We start from the raw sequence: 24248 nt of genomic DNA on the forward strand, positions 1-24248 counted from the left end.
CATGTAAGAGCTGTTTGCTTCTGTTGCCTGCACGTAACTCAGAAGCAAGAAGGGAGGAGGAAGGTGTTGGCCAAGTTCATTCTCTCAGCCTTCACCTGACCATGCCTGACTGAGCTCCTACGCTGTTGGTACCAGGAGAGGACAAGACATCAGGTTGACAGGGAACCTGCCCTCAGAGACAGGCAGGTGACTAAAACCAGGCAGGGGACATCTAGTCCTGACGTGAAATGGAAGAGAGACTGTGGGAGCTCCACAGAAGGGATGCTAGGGGGCAAATGATGAAGAGAGATCGTAAGTACTTGGTGTAAGGAGAAGGCCTGGAGGGGAATCAGACCACATGAGTGAAAGTTCCAGTTCAGCTGCTGATGAATGCTGTAACCCAGGGAAACTTCTTTGACTTCTCTAAATCTGAGTTGTTTCACGTCATCTACACAAGGCAGTGGAGCCTACAGGGATCCAGGGCTTGGAGTGTAGGAGACTTGCTGAGGCCTGAGGCAGCCTAGGAAGCCTTAACGAAAGAGGGTAGCGTGGGTCGGACCTTGATGAATGGGTAGGTGTGGAGAGGCAATGCAACGCCAACCCCAGCCGGAGCATCGGGGCTCTGGGCTTGGCTCCTCGCCAGCCTTTCTGTGCCTGCCCCGCCTGCGGCAGAGCTCTGGTGCTGCCTGAGGACAGGCTGCCCCTGGAAGCCCTCTGCAGACAGGGACCCTCTCAGTAGCATCTCAGCCTCCACCCATCCATCATTCAGTGCTTGGCACCCAAACACTGAGGAATGTTTGTAGAATTTAATTGCCATTCTCTAAATTAGTTTATGAAGAAATCAGTCTACTATTTAAGAAAAATTGATTCATTTGTTGCTTGTTCTATCTTCCTTTGTGACACGGAAGCAAAACATTAGTCGACATCCTACTTGAGTTTCCCGAAGGAAAAAAAATTACAGTAGGTAAGAACACAGCTATCCAGGCCAGAGGAAAGGCAGGGGGCACCAGAGACGGCTGTTCTGGCCCTCGTGGGGAGGGCTACAGGAAAGCAGCCACCAGGCCCTTGTGGGCCCTGCCGCCCGCCTGGCTTCACACCGCCCACCCCCATACAGAAACGTGAGTGGGAATGCTGCTTCCCCCCTGCACCAGAAACAATAACCACCTGGACATCAGGAACGGTGATGACCCTGGGGCCCCCTGTGGTGACTCTGCTGTCACCTGGAAAACTGCCCTAAACCAGGAGTGAAGACTAGAAATGGGCCACAGGGCAGAGCCTCCAGGAGCCTGCTGCTCTCAGACATGGCTTTAGGAATACAGGAACGGAATCCGAGGTGACCCTAGGGAAGAACCCTGTGTGCTGAGGGAGAATGATTGACCGGGAATCAGTCGTAGCCACCAAGAAGTCTTAATGGGGAGGCCCTGCAGCACCCACCCCCTCCAGCCATTTCTCTTCCTTCTTTTGGTCCATCTCCCGCACCCCCAGCTCCCACATGCAGCCCAGACACAAGGTACAGCAGGGACTTTCTGAACAGGGACGGAAAGCACCATCACCCCAAGCAGAGAAACCACATCATCACAGGTCCTGTTGATGAAGCCAGTGGGTGTGGGGGGTGGTTGGACACAGGGCATTTGGCCTAGACATGGGGAGGCCTCAAGAATGTTTGGTGGTAACTTTGTGGCACTGTCAAGATTAGGAGAAAAGGGTGAACCTCATTCTCAGGGCCCCAGGGAGTACTTCCAATAATATCAATCAGAGCCACATAGAGGCACCCTTCCTTTGAGCAGTTTTTAAGTGTTCACCATTGCACAAGCAATAGTTTATTTCTTATAACCACCCAACATGTTTAGATGAAGAAAGAGAGGCTTAGAATAGTTGAAAACAATAGCCCAAGGTCCATGAGACATAAGTGCTAGAGCTGGCATCTGATCCTAAGTCTGCTTTACATGAAAGCCCAACACACTCTTTCCACAGACCCTGACTCCCCCATCCCCCCACCTTCTGACCCGAGAAGAGCTCCAAGGAGACAGATTCTTGTTCCAATGCTGTCCCCACTGGGACTCCAGGGACATGCAGAAGTGCCAAACCCTTGATAGACAAAAAGTGGAGCAACAAGCTGGCCAAATGTGGAGTTTAAGGGAAGTCCTCTACATGAAATGCTAATTTCACTATAATTTAACAGCTAACAGTAGAGAGGCCATTCATTCGTTCAATCAGCCATTCTTCCTTGAAAGCCTACACGTGCTATGTGTTGCCCTGGTCTCTCTCCAAGTCATCCAAATCCTGCCTGTTCTGCAAGGAGCAGCCCACATGCCTCTTTCCCTGGCCTGCTTGGACAGGCTCTGCTGCCTCAGGTCACTGCTACCTATGTACCTGTCTCGTGGCACTTGCCAGACAGAATGCTCCTTGAGAAAGCGAGTGTACTGGGAAGGCAGAGATGAGGGATGTCGCAAGTCTCCTGAAGAGACACAGCTCCTTCATTTGGGCAGAGCCCTGGCCTTGCCTCAGTAGGCCCCTTGATAAATCTGAGCACTTTCCCTGTTCTCTGGGAACTGGCAGGGAGTGACGTGGGAGAGGTCCCCAGAGAGCAGCCCTGAGGTACACTAATTTGAGATGCTTGATTACATTTTTATAACTCCTCACCTGTAAAGCACCTTTCAGGAAGGGTTTGCTAAAAATGCTAACACCTTTTTTGAGAGGGACTTCACCAAACAGGGTTAACTGATCAGGAAGGAAAAAAGCAGCAGCTCCAGCACAAAGTGACCCCTTCACACCAAAGCGAAAAGACTGACCCAGCTGTCACCTTTCGGGCTAAGGCAGGAGGACCCGCCCTTCTATTCAGGGAGGCTGAAAGCCTCAAACGCCGCCTGCACTGTCATGTGGGCATCTGTCCAGACCGTTATCCTTTTATGTAATAATGAAATAAGATGCCAAGTTGTAAATATCACTGCCGAAAGGGGAAGATGCTTACTAGGAATGCTGCAGTTCATTAGGATAAGACATTTTTAAAGGGCCATGTTCCTCTGGCCTCTGGTCCTTCGTGTAGTCATGTCTCTGCAGGAACTACGTCTGAGGGGTTTATCCCTAATGCTGAAGGCTGCTGTGAGAATGAAACAAGACTGGTATGTGGAAATAGCCACACTGACGGCCCAGAGAGGATGCTGGTTGGAAGACAGCTGTGATGACAGCAGTAGAACTACTGAAATTTAAGGAATAAGTAAATGAGGTGATTGTCCCTGAAGCAAGGAGATGAAATCTATAAAGAACCTTTGAGGAAAAGGAAGACTAGACATCTACAGAACTCAAAGGAATGGTCAGCATCTAAGGCTGGTGGAATGTTCGCCATGCCAGAGTCCTGTGGGAAGACGACAAAAAGGCAGAGGACAGAATAATCTGGGATAACAGATCTGAAAGACGGCCTGATAAGAATCGGGCTCAATATACCCATTCTACAGATGGGGAAACCAAGGACCAAAGAAGTAGAGGGGCTTGTCAAGTGCAGCACGGTCAAGCTAAGTGGCAAAGTTGATCCCAGAATTCAGGTCTTCTGACTCCCTAGCTAATGCCCTTATGCTAATTAGCGTTCCTTTCCATCGTGCCCTCTCAATATGGGCCAGAAACTCCTAGAGAGTGGAAAACACTTGTAATAGCTCAAAGGGTCCTACACAAGACTTGCTGGCCCCCAGCACAACTAGTTCATGGAGGATCTGCATACCATCCCACAGAAATGTAAAGCTGAAGATTAATAAGTAGTAGCCAAAGAAAAGAAATAAGAGACCTCCATATCCACACATTTTATAGCCAGCTTTGGAAAATGAGAAAATTGTTCTCCATCTTCTCATATTAACATTAGGACAGATGTTAAAAACCAAACCAAATGAATGTTTACTTTCCTCCAAGCACATACCTTGAGCTGCACGAAATTCAAACGGAGGCAGGAACCTGACCCAACACCCAGGAGCCACCCTGGAGACAAAAGCTCAGTGCCTGGTGTGAGAGCCACAGCAAGCAGCAGTACAACGCTGTCCCGCCAACCTCTGCTAGTTAGACCTATTCATTGCTGAGAATGTATTTGCTGGTACCACCAATTAGTTGTATGAGGGTCCTTCCACCTAGCCCCTCATAAATGTTCTCATGCATGTGTTCAAATCACAAAAACAAGAACTGAAGTACCAGTGTGTACTTGTGGCATTTTCTCAGGGAGAAGGACACCTGCCACATGAGTCAGAAAAAGTCCTGTGTAGGCAGCTGGTGTTTGAGGAAAACCCTTATGCTGGGCATCCTCCTTGGATGAGCTCAACTGCTTGACGCAGGCCTCTTGGTAGATGATAGAAACCTACGAGAGCTTCCAGCATCCCTACCTCGTGGGTCAGAAGCTGGAGCTTTAAACACTGGTTTCCACAGAGGATGAGTGTTTGCAACAGATCAGGCAGGCTGGGCTGACCTATTTCAGAAAATAAATGAATTGCTGCCTCCAGGTGCAGACAGTGGTTCAGAGGTCCTGGCTGAAACCCCCAAACACAGAACTGATGCACGTTTGATCACAACACAGGAGCCACCGAAGCATGTCAACTCAAGTGGGAAAAGATGCGAAGGATCTAGGTGAGCTAGTTTGGGTAGGAGACCTAGTTCCACTTAAACTTCAACTCCAGGGGGTAAAGTCAAGAGTGTGGTGCCATCTTCGCAAGGGACCATGCCATGTCTGCTCCCCGCATCCTCTCATGCGTCAGGTTCAGGCTAACAAAACAGTGCCACTTGGTTCCAACAAGCTGGAGGAAAGGCCACACTGAAAGTGCTGGCTAAAGATGCACCTTTCAAGACCTTCATGCGCCCACTGCCATCATCACCACCCTGGCCCTGGACAGCACTGAGGAGGCTCCTGAGTGCCCAGGTGACTGTTCCCAGGGTTCAGGCAGCCCATACCCGCTGCCGGCGGCTGAGGCCCTGAGCCGGGCCATAGGCTTGAAACCTCTGTACAAGCGTACTGCACGAGGCAACATTCCTGCCCTTAGAACCAGCTGGGAGGTTCCCAAGTCAGCATTCCCCTGTGGAAAGAGGCTTGGGACAGCTCATCATCAGCCTCCAATTAAACCAGCCACAAGGCATGTCATCTGACCAGGGATGAAATTACAACCGGGAGTGAGTAATTAATGATATCTGAAAACAAACAAAAGGGGGAAAAAACCTCCTTTCCTCTCCCCTCCCTTCTCCTATCCCCTGAAACAATTCCTGGTAGACAACTGTTAACAAACACAAAACAACATGCAACAAAATAGATCAGGAAATTAAGACGTGCTTCAGTGAGTGCTGGGCCCACCATCCTGGGCAACACACAGCCCTTCTCGGAAGGGCAGATTTACCAGGCAGGCGCCTTCTCTCCCTTTCTGATTTGGAAGAGATTCAGAGCTTCCTGGAGATAAATATTTGTAACACATCAGAGGGTTTTCACCTCAGAATATCAGCACAAGCTTTCCACTAACCGGGAGAGGGTTCAGGGAGAAGGGGAAATTATGACAACCCTGAGCTATGCGGAGCATCACAGGGCTGCAGACCTGGAAGCAGCTGTGTGGGGAGGGAGCTCCATTTCTCATTGTCCACTTGGAAATATTGCAGCAATTTTGCCACCTGCTTTATCACCCTTTCGAGCTTTTTAATTACAGGTCAGCAGCACCTCTGACCTGCAGGGGCCAAAAAGGGCACATGAAAAGGGGTGGAGACTTCCTCCAGCTGTAAGAGGCGCATGACCGAGAGGAGCTGTTTGGAGGACAGGCGCAGTGCTGATGGGCCACAGCAGCCACACCAGCCTGGCTTCTCCCGCTGCAGGGTCTCAGGTCATGATGCAGAGCCTGTAAGGCACAGACCCAACCTGTGTCCCTGAGGGGGTCCACAGGTGGAGTTCGCTGTGATGGTTCTCCATTGACAAGGAACTGGGGTCACTTCCCAGCTGGGCTTTTCCCTGTCCCTCAAAGCCTCCCTCCATTCACTTTGTTATGTCAGGCCCAGCTGCAGGACAGCTGGTGAACTATGGAAATAACTGCTATGAAGGCACAGAGTGGAACATGTCAAGGGTCCAAGGCCCTGGGGACAGATTCCTGGGGCTCTTCCAACCTGGTCAGCCAAATGCTCGCTCCATAAATGTTCATAAGTGCAGGGAGAGGGTGTCCGTGGGCCAGGTCCATGTTGGGGGCATGAGTGTGCTGGCTCAGCTCAGGAACCGCCCTTCTGCCAGATGGGCTTTAGTACCTCCCAGTTTCAAATGAGGAACCTGAAGCTCAGAGGGTTTGGGGAACTTCTCTACAACAACCTAGCATGGAAGCATCGGAGTTGACAGCAAGCACAGATTTGCCTCACTTGATGGTCTGACCCAATTTCTCCGAGGTCCCTTTTAAAATCCCACTATCTTTAAACACAAGAAATGCTGCCACCTCAAGGGTGAAAATACCAGACAGCTCCAGATCGTCTGGTGCAGTGATGGGGCTTCCCCACGGCCCCCAACCACCTCCCTCAAGACCTTCCCCCCAAGGAGCAGGAAGACCATTGGGGTTTGTTTTCATTGAGCAGAGACCACTGGAAAAATTTCAGGGGAAAAGTGTTTAATGACACAAAGTTGAAAGGAAGTTTTTAATAACAATAGCTAACATGTATAAATATATTCATTCAATCATCCAAATGCTCTGAGATTGGTATTGCTTCCATCTGACAAATGAGGAAATGAAGAAGTTAAGTGTGGTAATTAAAACCACGTGGCTGGTAAGGGGCAGAGCTGGAACTCACACTCAAATTCGCTGGGTTCTGGAGCACGTGCTTGCCTTTTTTCCCCACGATGCCCGTCTTCCAGACCCCTGGACGGCCAGGATACGGCTGCACTCATTTCTGCAAGCCGGGAAGTCCCCAACTCTCCCCTGTGCTAATCTATGTTTTCCACATCAGCAGCCTGCCCCTACCTCTGAGGGAGGAGGCGAAGGGAGGAAGTGGAGTTCAGAAGAGTGATTTATACAGCCTGTTAGCAGCTCTGGTAAAAGGTTTGGGGACCAAGAGGTTGAAATTAATGACTACAGTCAGTTTATGTATTAGCTACACAACAAATTCTTTCTTCTAGCCCTTCTCAACCCCCTCTCAAAATTAAGCCTAGAAAACAAAGTTAGCTATGGCTCAGGCACAATATTTTTTTATAACTATCAGCTCCTGTTTTGTGGACAACACAAAGCAAATTATTAAGAAGAGATGCAGTTTTGCTTCAGCAACAGTACAACATGAGTCTCCCCCCTCACCCTTAGCCCCTTCTGTGACTAGGTGTTAATCACATCCTTTAGGATAGGACAGAATTTATTTCCAACTGGGATGAAAAACTTCGGGGACACATATAATAATATGACGGATACAACACCTGGCCTCAATTTTCCTCTTGCTTCTATTGCCAGTGTGAAATTATAGTTCACGGATTTCTTTATGTAGTTCAACACGCATGGGAAATTGAGTTTAGATTTGGAAAATAGAACCCCCCCTTTCTCTCATTTCCATGGTGTCTGCTGGCCTGTCCACAGCTTATAGCTCTCTGGTGTCTGCTATAGACTTTATTTTTTTGTCTCCAAAAGTATAAGGTCTCCTTCCTGTTTGGGGCAGGACCACATTTGGACTGTTCGCGAACAGAGACTGACGCCTGGTCTGGGCTCTTGACCGGCAGGCTTTTTTCAGAGACCCCTGGCGATGGCAGCTTTAGAGAGCGGTCCTCTTTGGGCAGAACTGACAGGTGCTCTTTGGAAATAGTGATATGCCTACCACTTTTGCATAGTCTTTATTTTAACTCTGGGGCTCCTGTTTCTCATCTCCTCTGCCCTCTTTCCACACACAGGGCTGGAGGGCTCCTCCAGCTCCAGTCTGGCTGAGTAGAGGGAAGGCCCTGCAATCGACAGCTGCGTATACAAGAAGGCCAAGCGGGATCAGGCAGAGAAGAGCCAGTCTCTCCTCAGGGGATGAAGCCTGCTCTCAGGCACATCCTTGACTTCCTCCCGGGACCACAAAGGCCTCACATTGTTCCTGGGGCCCAGAAACCCCCATCATGGCAAAGTTCAAGGAGAAAAACCAGTTGCTCCACTCTAGGGACCCAGAAACACCTTTCTGAGATTTACATGTAAAGACCGACCCATTCTCTCACCTTTTGTAGCAGGAGGAAAAAAATACGGTTTTAATCTCTCCAGGAGCAACATCTGCTCCCTGGGACGGTCTGCACTCCGACTTGCCGATGGTCAGACGGCCCCGCGGGTTGCCTGCCTCCTGAGCCAGGCCTCTTGCCAAAATGCCATGTAATTTTACTGGTTTCTATGCTATGTTTTTTTTTAAAAAACATGAACTACCTGTCATCATCTACAAGACGACGAGGTTCCTATACGCCAGGCACTGGTTTAGGTATTTGTATGTATTTTATCTCAGCTAAGCCTCACAAGCAGGGTTTATCGTTCCCATTTTATAGTTTTCTCCCACCAAAGACAGTCTATGAGTCATGGCTTTCATCCCTGTTTACCAAGGTCAAGAGGACCCCTCCTAATAAGGACCCCTCCTAACCAGAGTCCCACTTACTATGCCTCTACTACGAATTACCCAAGAGCACAGAGAGGCGAAAGGACTGGCCCATGAGCTGGGACTCCTGACTCCAATTTTCATTTTAAACAAACTTGCCCTCCTGTGGAGCAGACATCCCGAGAAACCCTCTTTAAACTTGCTCCCATCGCAGACCCCACAACCGAAGACTCTGCCTACCAACCTGTTCTTAAGCACTAATTAATTCATTCCACTGCTTTAATTTTCATTTTATTTATTTTCTTTTTTAATTAAATAAATTTGTTTTAATTTTTTAATTAAAGATATGACATACAATGCCAAAATGATATAATCATGAGTAAAAGGTAAATTTAATCTCTAAATATTTTGTTATAAAGATTTATTTATTTATTTATTTATTTAGAGAGCAGGATGGGAAGGAGAGAAACATAGTTGTGACAGAGAAACATCGATTGGTTTCCTCTCTTACACACCATGACCAGGAACCTAGCCTGCAACCCAGGCATGTACCCTGACCAGGAACTAAACTGGCAACCCCTTGCTTTAGGGGACAATGCCCAACTGACTGAGCCACACTGGTAAGGGCTCTAAATATTTCACTGTCTACTTCCTAAAAAACCAGGACACTCATAATAACAGTACAACCATCAAAACTGGGAAATTAACATTAATACATCATTACCATTTAACCTACAATCCTGTTCAAAATTTGTCAACTTTCCAAAAATAAAAATCAAAATTTCTGGTTCAGGATGCCGTATAGTTGCCATGACTCATCTGTCTGAAATAGCTCCTCGGTCTTTCTTTGTTCTCTGTGACCTAGGACAGTGTGAGGAATGCAGGCCAGTTATTTGGTAAAATCTCCCTCAGTATGGGGTTGCCTAATGTTCCTTACGCTTAGATCCAGGGTATGCGCCCCCCTCAGGAAAGCACAGAAGTGATGCTGTGTGCTTCCCGCCTATCGGATCAGGAGGCACAGCATGTCAATTGCTGGTGAGGTTAATTTCGATCACTGTAAAGTCATGCTTCTTCTTTAAAACAACAGCATCATGTGGGGAACATTTTGAGACTACAAAAATATCCTGCTTCTGAAGACATTTTTACCTGTTGGTTCAGCATCCACTGATTCTTCTTATCTGAAGAAATTATTCTTCTAATGGTTGACACCAAATGATTGTCACCAGCCTTTCTAATGCCTTAATTTTTTGTTCGTTCACTCATTGGCATTCTCCTGGAAAGAAAAACTTCCTGTTGTGCCATGATGGCAGGTCATACCATGCGAACTCTTCCCTGACTGGAAGGCTCTGGCAGACAAGGAAGGTGTGTCAGTGCTGCCAGCACTGTGCCTTTGAGCCCAATCTCTGAGCAGCGACCCTCTCTCGAAAACTCTTTGGCAGCCCCAGGCTAGAGGGGCCCTGCTCATTCTTACAATAAGTAAGAAATAGGTAAGTGAACCAAGAAACAAGTAGCAGAGGACTGCAGATCCGAGGTGCTTTAGAAGGCAAGGCCAGACTAACTTTTTTTTCCCCTATTTTTTAAAACAAGCATGCAGTAGGCTCCACCTTATTTAATGAAATGGGAACTCAGGAACTGAAGGCAAGGGGCAGTAGACAGGGCACTGGGTTAGAGCGCTAGCCCTGCCACTGGGTCCATCCTTGGGGGAGCTACTTCCTCCGCCCTGGGCAATGAATTTTCCCAGACGGTAAAGACCAGAGGATTAGAACGATGCTTCCCGAGACCCCTCCCAGCCCTGCCACCTTGTGACTCTGAACAGAGGCAGCCTTTTCCCCTTACTCATAATAACCCAGCTGCTCATCCACAGACCAGCACAAGTTCATGTCAGGCACAGAGAGGTGCCTCACTGTGCTGGCCTCAGGCGTGCCAAGCCGAGTGAGCTGTAAAGTCCCTACTGTTTGCCAAGTACTAGCCAAGTGTGGAGGAGGTTCAGAAATGAAGAACATGAAAATGGAGTGGGAAGTTCATTATATATTCTCCACTGCTGTCACTGCCACCACTGTTTCCAATTTTTCATCACCGTTCCTCATCACTTCTAAATATTACCATACAGAAACTAACATTTACTTAGTATCTACTATGTGTCAGACACTACACTATTTTTAAATTTCCCAATTTCCATTTAACAAATGTAGAAAACTGACCAGTAGCCAAATAACTTGCATAAGGTCACATAGTGAGTGAGTGACCAAGAAGAAATGTACGTCAAGTCCTAGGGTCTAAGCTTGGTCAATATGCTCCCTTTAAACGGATTTACTTTGAAATTAGTCCATACCCTTGCCAGTTATCTGTTGCTACTAACAAACCACCCCCAAAGCTTAGTAGCTTAAAATAGTCTGTGAGTATCCCTCACGGTTCTGTGGGTCAACCAGGCTTAGCTGGGCAGTCCTCACCCGGGTCTGTCATGTGGAACATGGTGGCTGAGGCCACAGTCACAGAAAGGCTCAGCCAGGCTGCACACCTGCATCACAGACATTGCTAGCAGTGGATGCCGGCTGTCGGCAAAGCGCTCAGCGGGGGACTGTCAACCAGAGGCCTTTCATGTGGGCTGTCCCGGGGGTTCTGGCTTGGCCTGGCATGGCAGCTGGATTCCACAAGGGCACTTGCCAAGAACAAGTGTTCCAAGAGACTCGGAAGTCACGCTGCATCACTTCCCCTACTACTGGTCAAACACAAGTCTCAGAGCCAGCCCAAGTTCAAGGACAGGGGACTACACAAAGGCGTGCATACTGGGAGGCATGGCTCATTCGGTGGTCATCTTTGAAGACCAGCTCCACATACCCTCCTCCCACCATGAATTACAGATTATTTTAAATTTCTTCCTTGTACTGTTCTAAATTTTCTGTAATGTATATGTATTCTTCTGTAATCACAGAAATATTTTAAAATATAATATGATTATCAGCATATATGTTACTATATTATATATTTACATGTGTGTATATATACACAAGTCAGACTAGAAGAAAATGCACATTTAAATATTTTCATCTTTCAAAATGGATAGGTATTGCTTTTAAATTAGAAATATTTTTAAAGGGGCTAATAATCACCTCATAGAAAATATTCATTTTCCGGCCATGTATATCAGATTTAAAGCATTTAGTATACCTCATGTTTCTTTAGATTTCCTTCTCAAGGGGAGCCAGATTTACCCATTTTTACAACCTTTTTCCTAAGGCAAGTCCATCCAGAACCTGCCTTCCGGCCTACTTCACCACGGAGTGGTTTTCTGGGTTTCCAGATACATTTTTTTTTTGAAAGAAAAAGCAAACGATAAGCTGGGAGCTAGTCTCATCTGGTTTCTCTTTCCTGTCATTTATCTAATTGTATTTGTGCTTCATTTTCCCCATCTCTTCTTGCCAAGTGCATCGTGGAAATCCAAGGCAAACGACAGCCTTCGGGCATTGAAACGGCTTAGAAAAACCCTCCCGTGGTCTGCCGGGAGGAGTCTTTCTCAGAAGCCAACTTGCATCCTCAGAGCTCCAGGCCCAGAGGGATTCAAAAACAGAAAGAGCAGCCTAACGGACACTGAGGACACAGGATCACCAACCTGTAAGTTCAATCACCACTCTGGCAAGGGAGGCAGCTGGAGGCAGAGCAGGCCCCCTCCTTCCGGCGGGAGACTGAGTAACCTCCCAAGGACTTTGACGGCTGAAGGCAATAGAGCTGCCACGGCCCAAAACACAGAGACCTAGACCCAACGGAAGCAGCAGCAGGGGACTCACTGGGTCCCATCCACTAAAGGACAACTGGTGAGCTTGGATGGAAACTTCTGGAATTGAGTATAAAGAGAATGGGGACCTGGGCAGGAGAGGACAAGAGTGGGACTGCGTTTTCCTGGCAGTCCCGCCTTCCCAGAGGAGGGTAGCTCTGACCAGCCACGCACGGGGGCTGTTGCCACACTGCACACGCGTCAGTGGCTCGGTGAGCTTGAGGAGGCCGATTTGTTGAGTCATTCAGTGCTATTTTTATCCACTTTCCAACCATAAACCCACACTTTGCATTTCATTGTTTAGGGTGGATTAAGATTTTTGACTTGGCCTTTCTTGTGGTTTAATTTCCTGCATGCCTGTATGAAGGGAAAACTTCAGCATGCCTATGGAAGCACATGACACTTTAACCTTTTCTAGGCGGGAGGGTGTCCAGATTATTGGTGTCTTGACTGTTCCCCAAACCAATGCTGCTCCGGTTAAGCATGGAGGTCATGACCTGCCCCTTCTCTCCTCTACCCACAAGTCAGTGTTTCCAGTCTGGCTCCTGGAATACTAAGTCAGAATAAATTGGCTTTATGAACATTTCAGTCCAATATTAGGAGAAGTTGCCTTGTGCAATTCATATAACAGTTAAGTGTGACACTATTAGACTCGTTAGTGATAAACATCTAGGTACAGAGGCTGGTAACTGCCAGCGATGGGTGAGTTGAACATTCTTAAAACCATTCCCAAATGATTTCAATTATAAAACCAGACATGATTATGTGGCCACAGAAATAACAAACACATACCAGAAGAAAGAAGGATGTTCTTTTTCTGTGGAAGCAAGGACAAGTTTTGTTTTCTTTTGAAAACCCTTTTACCTCCACTCCTATCTGAAGTAGAGCCATAATACTTGGTAACTTTAATATAAACAACATCTCCAAGCTTCAGGGTCTGCCCGACTGTCAAAAGCCCTTCTAGCTCACACAGGGCTCTGATTTCCTGTTCAAAGATAGAGCCCTTTTTCTTCTTAAAAGGAGAATCTGAAACAGCATCAAATTTTCCTTCTACATCTAATGAGAGGCTTGAGGTGCTGTAACAAACATGGGAATGCAATGCTGCCAGACCAAGTGAACGGCTCGGGAGGAAAGACGCCCCCGCGAAAGCTGACAGTGGGGCGCTGCCCCATGTGAGCCCCCCTCCCGGGCCCGGGGCAGACCAGCTGAGCGCTCGTCCCATCGAAGCACACATGCAGCCACGCGCCACACAGCTCGGAGACACCAGAACCTTTCCTGCTCACAATGAACAAGCTTGCATTCTGTCAATCATTCAACAAATATATATTCGACATCTGCCTACTACGTGGCAGGTGCTGTTCTCACCACCACAGATACCGCAGGGGAAAAGACAGGCAGGGGCCCGCCTTTCATGTCACTCACACTCTGGACGAGAAGACTTCAGACAGCAGTAAATGTGCTGTGGAGAAAAGAAAACAGAGTGCTGGGGTGCAACGTCACATTGACGTTGGCTACTGAAGTCTGGGAAGACCGGGAAGGCCTTTGGAACAAAGAGCATTTGAACTGAGACCTGAAAGATGGGGAAACAGAAATACAAGGATCTGGGAGACGAGGGGGCAAAGGGAGCCATCAGTGAAAAATCAGGGTATGCCTTTAACACATCAGAGTAAAAAGGGAACAAGAGTGTTGGCTGGAGAGCTGGGCGGGCACCAGACTCTCTGAGGCGCGTTAGCTGGGAAGAGGAATGGCCTGGTCGGGCAACTTCCCTGCTCTGTAGGCTTGGCACCTCTCCGTGCCTCTGTCCCCAGCAAGGGGTCCTGGTACCTAATTCGATGTGCCTCTCGGGCACTCTGGCTCTCTGGGCTGTGCTCCCAGTGGCTCAACTTGAGAGATATAATCAAGACTCCCATTTAGGGAGCCGCTCCTCTCCATCACCTAACTTTTATGAGGCTGTGGTCCAAAGATAGAGGACGTGGCTGCTGCTCCTCAAGCGAGACAGTGCCGGGGAGGCTCAGTGAGACAGTGTCAGGGAGGCTCAGGGACATAGGCACTCCCTCCCTGCTCACAGCCTCCTCGTTGTCATGGTCTGGTTCCAGTCCTGGCCTCGGCTCTCCTCAGTGCTATCACCAGAACAAGTCCTTTCCTCTCACCACCTGAGCTGGAAATGGCTGCACACTCAGGCAAACCAGGGCATAACAAGGGTGGAAAAATAACACTGTGGGTCTCCTACCTACCCACATGTTAGTACACTGAAGAAAGCAGGTTAAAGGAGCTTCAAGAGCAGGGATAACAGAAAAGCGGCCAGAAAAGGACTCCACACAGAAAAACAGCCAACTGTGAAGGAGTCAGGTGTGTATGTGTTTAATTCATTCAATTATTGTTTAAAAAGACATAATATTTGGCACTCTGACTAGAATAAGCAAATCAAGATCCCTGCCTTCAAAATGCTTATATGCTACTGAAAGAGGTTCAATAATGACAACAGCCATGACCCAAAAAAAGTCTGTGGCCAGTGCCCAGCGAGGGAGAGAGGCAGTGCTATGGGCACAGGGAGGGGCAGCCTTGGAGAAGAGATGGTTTTCAGCTGGGCCCTGTCTTCCTCAGCTCAGGCTACCCTAATGAAATACCACAGAGGGTGGCCTGAGGAATAGACATCGATTTTCTCACAGTTCAGAGAGTCCGCGATCAAGGTGCTGGGAAATTCAGTTTCTGTTAAGAACTCTCTTCCTGGCCTACAGATAGCCACCTTCTCACTTTGTCCTCATTGGCCCCTTTGTCTCACCCAGAGAGACAGCGGTCTGCTGTGGCTCGCTCTTTGATAAGGAAATCAATCCCACTGAACCAGGGTCCCACCTTGATGGCCTCATCTAACCCTAACTACCTTCCACAGGCCCGTGTCCAGACACCGCCACACTGGAAATTAGGGTTCAACACAAGACTTTGCGCGGGGGCAGGAGGGGGCCACAATTCAGTCCATCACAGGCTTTGAAAGAGAAACAAACCAGAGGTTTTCTATGTTGGAAATGGAATTACAGGAGAGACCAGTGAAAAACTGGGAGCCTGGAAGATCTATCGGGAGAGCAGAAAGCAAGCCAGCTGGTTTGGCTGGAGGCAAGGACATGCGAGAAGGAGATGGGGCTGGAAAGACCATCTGGGATATGTTCCAGAGGATTCCAGTGCCACGTACTGGCAGGAAGCCAAGGATGTTACTGATCAGAAGATGGCAGAATCTGGCCTGAGCAGGTCAAAGGTCTCCCAGGCTGCAGGGTGGGCGCCAGGTAAGGGGCTACTGCAATCGTTGGGACAAGAGGGGATGAGGTCCTGAATTAAAGCCATGGTTCAGAGCAGGGTGGTGCTCCAGACAGACAGGCTCCAGCTCTTCTGGGGCAAGCTGACTGGAGCCCACCCTGGCTGGTGCAGAACAAAGCCGAGGTCCTCATCCTCCCGCTGCCTCACCCAGACTCCCCTCTGAGCACCAAGAATCTGCTTGAGTCCCCTGGATGAAAAAAGTTCCCTGTTCTCACACTGCCCAGCGAGGAGGCCCTGGAACAGGATAGCACAGCACGGCACTGCCAGCTAGGAGGTGGGTGGGCCGCACAGAGTCACTTGCGCCGGCAAAGGGAGTACTCACAGGTGAAAAGGGGAGCCTCCCTCCAGCTAGGCTAAAGTCAACCGCTTCTCATCTGGCCAACCTCCCTATGTCTGACCTTGCTCCTACTGACCGATGGGGTGCGGCAAAGCAAAAAGAACAGAACCAATGCTTACCAAGCTACCACCGGCCCCGCCCGCCACAGCCCTGAGGAAAGGCAGCTCCCTCGCCCACCCTTGAATGGGAAGGCAAGAGGGGCATCCAGAGATTCTGGGGAGCTGGAAACATCCCCAGGACTCAGCAGGGGGTGCTCCTGATGGCACGGGCCAAGAAGCTGCCATGGTTTTCTGATGAAGCCAGGAAGCCAATGTTGCTCACAGGGTCCAATCGTGTGTGCTTGGCCTCACAGTCCACTTCCTCCTCTGTAGAGCAATGGGCTAGGCCTAGGTGGTCTCCTCAGACCCCTCTGGTTCTAACCCTACAACCAACTAATAGAGCAGGCAGTTGAGACATGAACAGAATAGGATGACAGGCCAGGTACAGAAGGTCAGCTGGGTGCCTAGCAATGGACAATTGTAAGGTGGGACCTGGCCCCCGGGGGTGACCTTCCCCCCCCCAGCATACTACTGGTTTAGACCCCCTGACCTTTCATGTCACTGGTCAAACGGTTTGGACCCTCCCCTGACCATCCTCCCCGGCATGTTGCTAGTCATGTGGTAGACCCCCTAGAGCAGGAACACGGGGGCCGGAGCATAGCTTCACGTGACTCCCTTACAAACCCTCACACAACCACTCCATTAAGCACTAAGCCCTAGAAATAATATCCAGGCCCCGAAAAGCAGCAAGTCCAGGTGGAAGGATGCCATGGCTGACAATAGGACCAGCTGCAGTGACTAATGACCCCCTGCCCTGGCGCTGGCCAGTCAGTAGAGACCACGACCCTGAAAGGTCACACCTGCAAAGCTGATGAACATTCTGTTGAGACCCTCCCCTGAGAACTCCAGATAAAACCCTTAAGACAAAGAACTCTCCCTCTCTTTGTGCCTCTTTCTCTGTCTCCTGGGATGTCACTCCTGGGATGTCTTCCACAGGTGGCGAGTGGGTCACAGAGCCTCTGCCAGCACTGACACTGCAGAGTGGTCTTGGCTCCCCTAATTCCCTCTGTTCACGGAACAGAGTCCTTCAGATGACTGCTAGACAGGAAGCCCACGACACCAGGCCATGTGGACAGTGCTCTGATGATTATCTTTTTAGACAAGATCGGGCATGTTCAGGGTAGTATGGCCATAGACTGATTATCTTTTTAAATGAAGACTGTAAATCATCCCATTTGCCAGCTGCATATAAACTCTCACAGAAGCTAAGACACCCCGCCTGGCCACTGGCAGTCGGGAAACCCTTGTCCCCAGACCTTCAAAAGGGGAGGAGCCTTTCACTTCCCTCTATGAGGGGCTGAGGAAAAGGGTCCTGGGATGAAGACCCCCCCTCCATCGGCCAAGTCCACAGACTTGGACAATTTTTCTTTGTAGGATTTCCCACAATTTGCAATTATATATCTATTTTTTTATTATTGATAGTCAACCCTTCCCATGGCACCATAGGCTCCGTGAGGGTTTATAATGTTATCACCTAGCACATCACTAGTTGTTAAAGTGCTTGGCATCTTCAACAACTACTATTTTGAAAGTGGGAACTAGGAGACTCTCCTAGAACTGCTTGTGAGGGAGCTGCCCACTTAAAGAGATTCCTGTCTCCTGGGGTCCACATAGCAATCAGGACTGTGCCCTCAGGACCACATTGGTGGACAGCACACTCTGCTAGGAGGTGGGGGCAGGGAAGTACACCTGGAAGGCGATGCTCAACCCAAGTCCTCAGGAGACAAGTGGCAAGATCTCACAATTAACAAGAGGGCCCATGAATCGACAGAGCACGTGGCAAAGCCAACAAATGAGAAAGCAAGCCTCTTGGAGCCCTGCCGGATCCTGGAGGCCAGGCCAGTGTCACTGGGTGGTAGGGGGTATATCAACTTACCACCCAGAATGCAAGGACTTCAAAATTTTTACTGGAGTGGCCATTCAGTATGCACTGACTGAGCACCAGCCCTGTGGATAGACAGGAGCAGAGAGCAGAAGCTAAAGAGATGTGTGAAGGAGAACTGGTAGGAATCGGTGACGATGTAAGGGAGAAGGGGGAAGGAAGGGAAATCTAAGATGAGTTCTTTGGTTCCGGCTCAGGCAACCTATCACTTGCTGAGACAAGGAAGGGCCAATGAAGGGAGAGGAAGACAACTAGTTCTGGGCTGCAATGTTGACTTTGATAATCCTATGGGATATTCAGATGGAGATGTCCAGGGCCAGGACTGAGACTTTTATAAAACAGGTTCAGGTGGACATGGCAGTAGGAACATCACTAGTGCTCACCATACCCTGCGCTCCTCGGCCCTGGCAGTGAGGCGGCCACACGACCAGCTCCCGGCTGATGGGCTGCGAGCAGACTGACGGGTGTGACTTCTGGATGTGGCAGTGAAAGCCACTGCACAGCCCCGTCTCCCCTTCCCCTGCAAGCCGCATGTTCCGGTGGCACGGCTGCAAGTCGGAGGTGGCTTGGATCCCTGTGACATGGTTTGAAAGGAAGGCCACTGCCTTCCTAGGGATGGCCACTGCACCCACAGTGAAAGTCGCTTAGAAACAAAAAAAAAACTGTGTATTCAGGCACTGAGACGTGTGGCATGGTTGGGACTGCAGCCCAGTCTCTCTTGGCCTTCCTAATGCGGAAGTCGTCAGGGTACTGATAGTAGCTGAAGTCGAGCTGGATAAGGTGAGTGTGCATAATCATTCATCTGCCCACACACCTGAAAGATATGACATAATTTTAGCAACAGGCTCACACTCCAGAGTGACCGTTGAGAAGAGCCCCCACCACCCCTCTCTGGGATGTATATCATCATCTTGGGAGGAGGAGGCTATATGGAAACATTTAAATCCCCTCCAGGGGGTTTGGACACCTTTGTGTTCATCCTCTACCCCCTCAATCTGAGAATACCTGGGAAGAACTGAGGAGAGCAGCAGACCTTGAATCTGAACCCCAGTTCTGTTTGTTACTCAGTGTCAGACACAACAAGCCGCACTTGTGAACCGTCAGTGGGCACCACCTCTCCGGTACTCCCGCGTTACCTGATTAATTTATCACGTCTATTAAATTCCCTCGGCGTCTCCAGTTCCTCACATTAACTCCCTTATGCTTACCTAGGGACTCTGAACACGCACAAGGCAGAAGTTTTGAGGTTGGAATTAACAATGTGAATAGCTCAGTAAGAAGATACAAAAGTCACTGTTCCCATAGCAACACTCCATACCTCAAGGAGCACATGCCTACAGGATCTGCTGAAAAGGTGATCTGAGATGCAGGGCATGGCCAACTGCTCAGAACCAGGGGGAAGGAAACCTCAAACCCTTGCTTAGGAACCCAAGCCCCAGGCCTGCTGACCCAGCTGACGTCCCCCTGCAGCATGGCCGGGACCACTGCCGCGCCTCTCTCTGGGCCTTCATGTCGGCATGACTGGCCAGGAGGTCCTCCTCTGGCAGAGGGTAGTGCCCTGCTCATGAGAGCTCTGTCCCTTCCTCAGGCCTCAGCAAGGGTCCTGCCGATCTCACCCCCTTGCAAACTTCCCTGGATATCCATGCCGAATTACTTGCTCCCTTACAGCACTTTTTTATGTACTTCCATTGTCGACACACAGCATTACACTAGTTGTTTCCGTATCTGTGATGCTTGCCAGGCAGCAGCCCCACAAAGGTGTGCACTGTGTCTCACCCTCCTTTTACGCCCAGCCCTGGGAACAGGTCTGAAGAAGGGCCTCGACAATAAGATGACCTCAAATGAATGCAAGCAGGATGGTCCGCAAGTTTATTCTGTTAAGTATTTCCACCAAGGACTTGTTAGAAGACAGAGAAACAGAACGGCCAGACCTGCCGAGGTTATGGCGCAGAGGCACGGATGGCAGTGTGGCTCCGTTTTCTGAGACTTCACTGCTGACAGCTCTCGAGCCCCAGGCCTCCCTCGTCCCCTTCTGTCCACACCTGGGCAATCTGGTAAGCCTAGGCGCTCCTCTGGTGCCAGCATGAAGTTCAAGCCACGTAAGCCCTGGCCTGCATAGAACCCCTAACCACCTTTATAAAACCCCACACTGTTCTCCTTTCCCTATTCCCACAAGTCATTTTCAGACTTGTTAGGAAAGCATGCCCTGTTCTCCCCAAGAAGTCTCATCATGTGGTCTCAAAATCCACCAAATTTTGGGTGGGGTCTATCCTGGTACATTGAGGTGGCCACAGCAAAGGGGCATTAGGGATGGCCCGTAAGTACAAGCACAGCCTCTCTGGCAGGACACAGCCATCAATGAACAACTTACATGCGGCCACATCAGCAGAGGTCCAGTGTTTCAGATGTGGAGGTGAGGGTACTATCTTGCTCTGTACTCCAGCCCGCATCCGTCCCCCTCACAGAACCAACCTCTGAAGCACTGTGTTCAAACCCAGACCCTGTATTGTACAGGGAGCGGAGACCAACTGTATCATGGCCAGAGCAGGCATCTGGATTGTGAGCAGCCTGGGAATACTTCCTGTGGGGCACACACAAGGAAACTGGGACTATTCCCTCAGACTGAATGCCTTTGAATTTCTGAAAGAAAGGAACTAGGCTTCTTCATTGTGGTCACAGAGAAAAGCAGGTTTTCAACAATGTCAGAAAGATCTTTCTAAAATCAAAACACGTCCAAAGATGAAAGAGGCTGCTCCTGGTGGCAGCAGGTCCCAGTCACTGCAAGTGCGAGCAGGTGGCACGGGGCAATCTCCCTCTCCAGGGATGCCACGGAAGAGACTCAAGAACTGACAAAGGGATCCTACCTTCACGTTTGTTCCAACCCTGAAATTCTCTGACCCAATTCAACAACTCCCTTATCTCCAATAAAAACTGCCGTGCTCAACAGTCTGACCAGAAAAGGATACGGGAGTTCAAGGACTGGTGTGCAGTCACGTCCTACTTAAACTGAACCTGAATCCTGGCCAAAGAGTCAGTAAGCTTAACAGATGTACGTGTGAGCATGTGTGTGCGCGCGCACACGTGAGTGCACATGTGAGAGAGAGGCTGGGGGTGGAAGGGGAGGAATACAGATCACAGAATAGAAATTGTTAGGTTACAAATTCATAATCGATCCCCTAAAACAGAAACAAACTAGTCTGAGACACCCAGAGAAAGGCCAATGGGGACTCAATTCCATCCTTCCTGTGAGGGAAACACTAAAAGGTGGTTTTCCAAATTTCACTTAGAGTCATAAAGATGTGGCACAAAGTTAAAAGCAAGCCACGTTTCTGTTCCAGGAAGCTCTGTGTCTGCACCCTGCATGCTGAGTTACTTGTGTGCACCTCCTAGAACACCTCCTCTGCGCCCTCCATGCTGTACCTCGCTGCCCCCTCTCCCTCCTGCGTCGTCTCCCCCACACACTGGCACTCCAGGCCAGGACTCCACACTGCAGACAGAGCAGGAATAAGGTAAAGTGGGGTGACCGGCCACTGGTAAGGGACACAAATCTCTGAGCAACATCAAGAGGATGATCAATCCAGGGCTCTAGGGGCACTGGGAGAGCACTCCTGACCTCACAGTGGAGGGGAGGAGGGGAGCAGAACCAGAGGGGCAGGGAGGGGAGGGGGCTGTGCAGCACACTGGGGACGGGCACAGAGTCATTGCTAATTCCAGATCCCAGCATCTGCACTGAAGCCAGCAGGAGCGAGTGGCTTCATTAACCAAAGAGACCCTTCTCCGTCCTGCCAGCCTGGATGGTCAAGGCCAAGAAAGGAGTCCCAGAGGTTTGGGATGACTTATCGCTCAAGTCTGCCTGCTTCTCGAGACATTTCCTTTGGCAGCAGCCTCCCCTGATTCCCGAGCTGTTTCCTGCTGCTTTTCTCATTTCACCATCCCCTTTTGAACTATTTCCTGTTCCATTTTCTTTCTATGGGGGCTGTACTCCTCTTCCTGGCTCTGTAGCCCTTGGAAATAAATAAACAGATAAGGGCAAGCCCCTGGGGCAGCACAGTCTCCAGGCCCTATGGCCCCTCCCAGCCCCAGAGCATGATGCGGCTGGGTCTCCCTGGAACGACCAGGCGGCAGTGGTGCCACTGCAAACGTGACCAGGAGCATGGCTGAAGGCTCCAAACACCCCAAGAGCAGACTGCAAAGTCATCCCTTGCTCCCCCACCCTCCGGACTGCACATGGGCTCTCAGGAGCTGCCACAGGCACTCCTGAGGGAAAGTTGCAGGGACTCTGTTGCTATCACAGGAGTTTGTCCAGAAGAGGTTTTTAAAGATGTAGGGGTGTAAGACCTCTAGCTATAAAAACCTGACATGGTTCATTCCTGCTCAGTTAACGAGGGCTGACCACAAACCAAATGGTTAAGCAACGATAGACACTCCCCCAGCACAGGATGGGCAGTGAACAAAGCCCACTGATGGGCCAGGTGTTTAGAACTTAGATCCCCTTTTCTCTGTCTATAGTAGAGAAATAAAGGCATTACCTTATTTTAAGTCAATGCATAGGAAAGCTTTGCTTCCTTTTCTTCTCTCCAAAGACGAGAGCCATGCACAAGATGAGCATTGCACTGTTCTGCACTGGCTGCATGGCTGAGGGGCTTGTTTGGCAACTGTGCGTGTCTTTCCACCTTTTTTAATGAGACCTAAGCTTTCATTTTCTATATATTTATCCCCTGGCTCCGAGTCTCCATTTATTTTAACTTTGTGTTATTTTAGTGAACTCCACAAATTCTCTGAGGAATAAGGGAAGGGCTTAATTAAGATGATAATAAATATCAATAATAATAACAGCATATTAATATCATTTGCTTAGCATGCTCCAGGTACTATTGTAAGTTCCCCCTGTACATAAACTCATCTGGTTGTCACGACCCTGGAGAGAGGGTATCAGGCAGGGCCAGGGTTTGAACCCATGCAGTTTCCCTCCGCAGGCCACACCCTAACTCCTTCGGCTACACATGGAAACATGAAGACCAGTGAATTACCTAACTAACTTACATACAATGGTGAAGCTCTCAGCTAATACTGAGGTTAGCGCCAAATGAGCTGCAGTATTCTTCTCCAGGATCTCCAGTGAAAAATATACTACTACAAACACACTTCCTATTGCAAGAGACACCCCACTTCTCTAGTCCAATTCCAGACTGATGTGACTAAAAACTGCCACTGTTGACTTCCTACCTCGTGCCAGACACTGTGACAAGCACATTAATTAATTCATCCAAACCCCTTGATTGCTGGTTATTGTGTTTCCAAATATTGTACCAGCCACTTAACCAGGTATGGGGTCATGGACAAGTCACCTAATTTCTCTGTGTTGGATTTTCTCACCTTTAAGATGGGAAAACTACAGTACCTAGTTTCTTATCTCATACAGTAGCTGCATGCATTAGGGGCTGGCACTCAAAAAGCACTTATATTAGTGGCTAGCACCTAGTAATTGCTCAATTAACATCAGCTATCACTGCGGCTGATGCCGCTACTATTATCTGGCCATGAGAACTACTATATAAAGCAACCTGTTTATCTACTGAAGGAATAACAGTAGCTTTTACTATACAAGAGACTGTAATATAGTACTCCATTCCAAAGGGTCTAAGTCTCAAATCACTCTCTAAATAAATGAATTAGGCCCCGTATTCAAGTGGTCAAGACAGGGCCACAGAGCCAGACTTACTCGGTGAGCAGAGTGTGCTACACCCGCTGCCAAAAGCCTGTAAACAGCTCTGCAGAGCAGAAAACACCCTGCTTGTTTTTCATTCCCTTCTCCCCCACCCCCTCTGAAACCCAGCAACACGCCAAGGTCTGCTTTCACCATCAAGAAGTAGAGATCTTAATACAAAAAGGCATTAGTGGAAGGAAGGAAATTAAAAAAAAAGACCTTACATTTTTCATCCCTTCATGTGAAATCTATTTTTTTCCCCAACAATAACAACAACAACTACCTCCCTACAAAAGGTCAGAATCTAAACCATTAGGGCGGGGCTGCCAACTCCATGAACCCAAAAAGATTTACCCAGAACCCTCTAATGTGCCTAGTGCTAGAGAATGTACAAGGACAAAAGAATTTCGAAATTGAAAGAGAGATTAGAAAAAATTACCTGCTACTAAAGTTTATAGATTTTCTTATACTTCATCTCTTTTATATTGTACAAACCCCTGTAAGGTTCATGTTATCCTCGTTTCACAAATCAAGAAACTGAGGTTCAGGCATGACAAATAAATAATGAAGTTCAGGCAACCAGTTAGTGGCAGAGCTAGGACGAGGTTCATCTCTGGAAACTCTAAACTCATCAAAGGTTCCACCCA

General features: G+C 48.9%; 1 protein-coding gene across 1 annotated transcript in view; it reads right to left on the minus strand.

Moving 5' to 3' along the window:
* XXYLT1 (xyloside xylosyltransferase 1) overlaps nucleotides 1–24248 on the minus strand; it is a 167091-nt gene that overhangs the window by 68847 nt on the left and 73996 nt on the right. The gene's annotated exons all lie outside the window — the stretch shown is intronic.

The sequence above is a fragment of the Phyllostomus hastatus genome, unplaced genomic scaffold (genome assembly GCF_019186645.2).
Source record: "Phyllostomus hastatus isolate PE091 unplaced genomic scaffold, TTU_PhHast_1.1 phas_contig_86, whole genome shotgun sequence".
Lineage (NCBI taxonomy): Eukaryota > Metazoa > Chordata > Mammalia > Chiroptera > Phyllostomidae > Phyllostomus > Phyllostomus hastatus.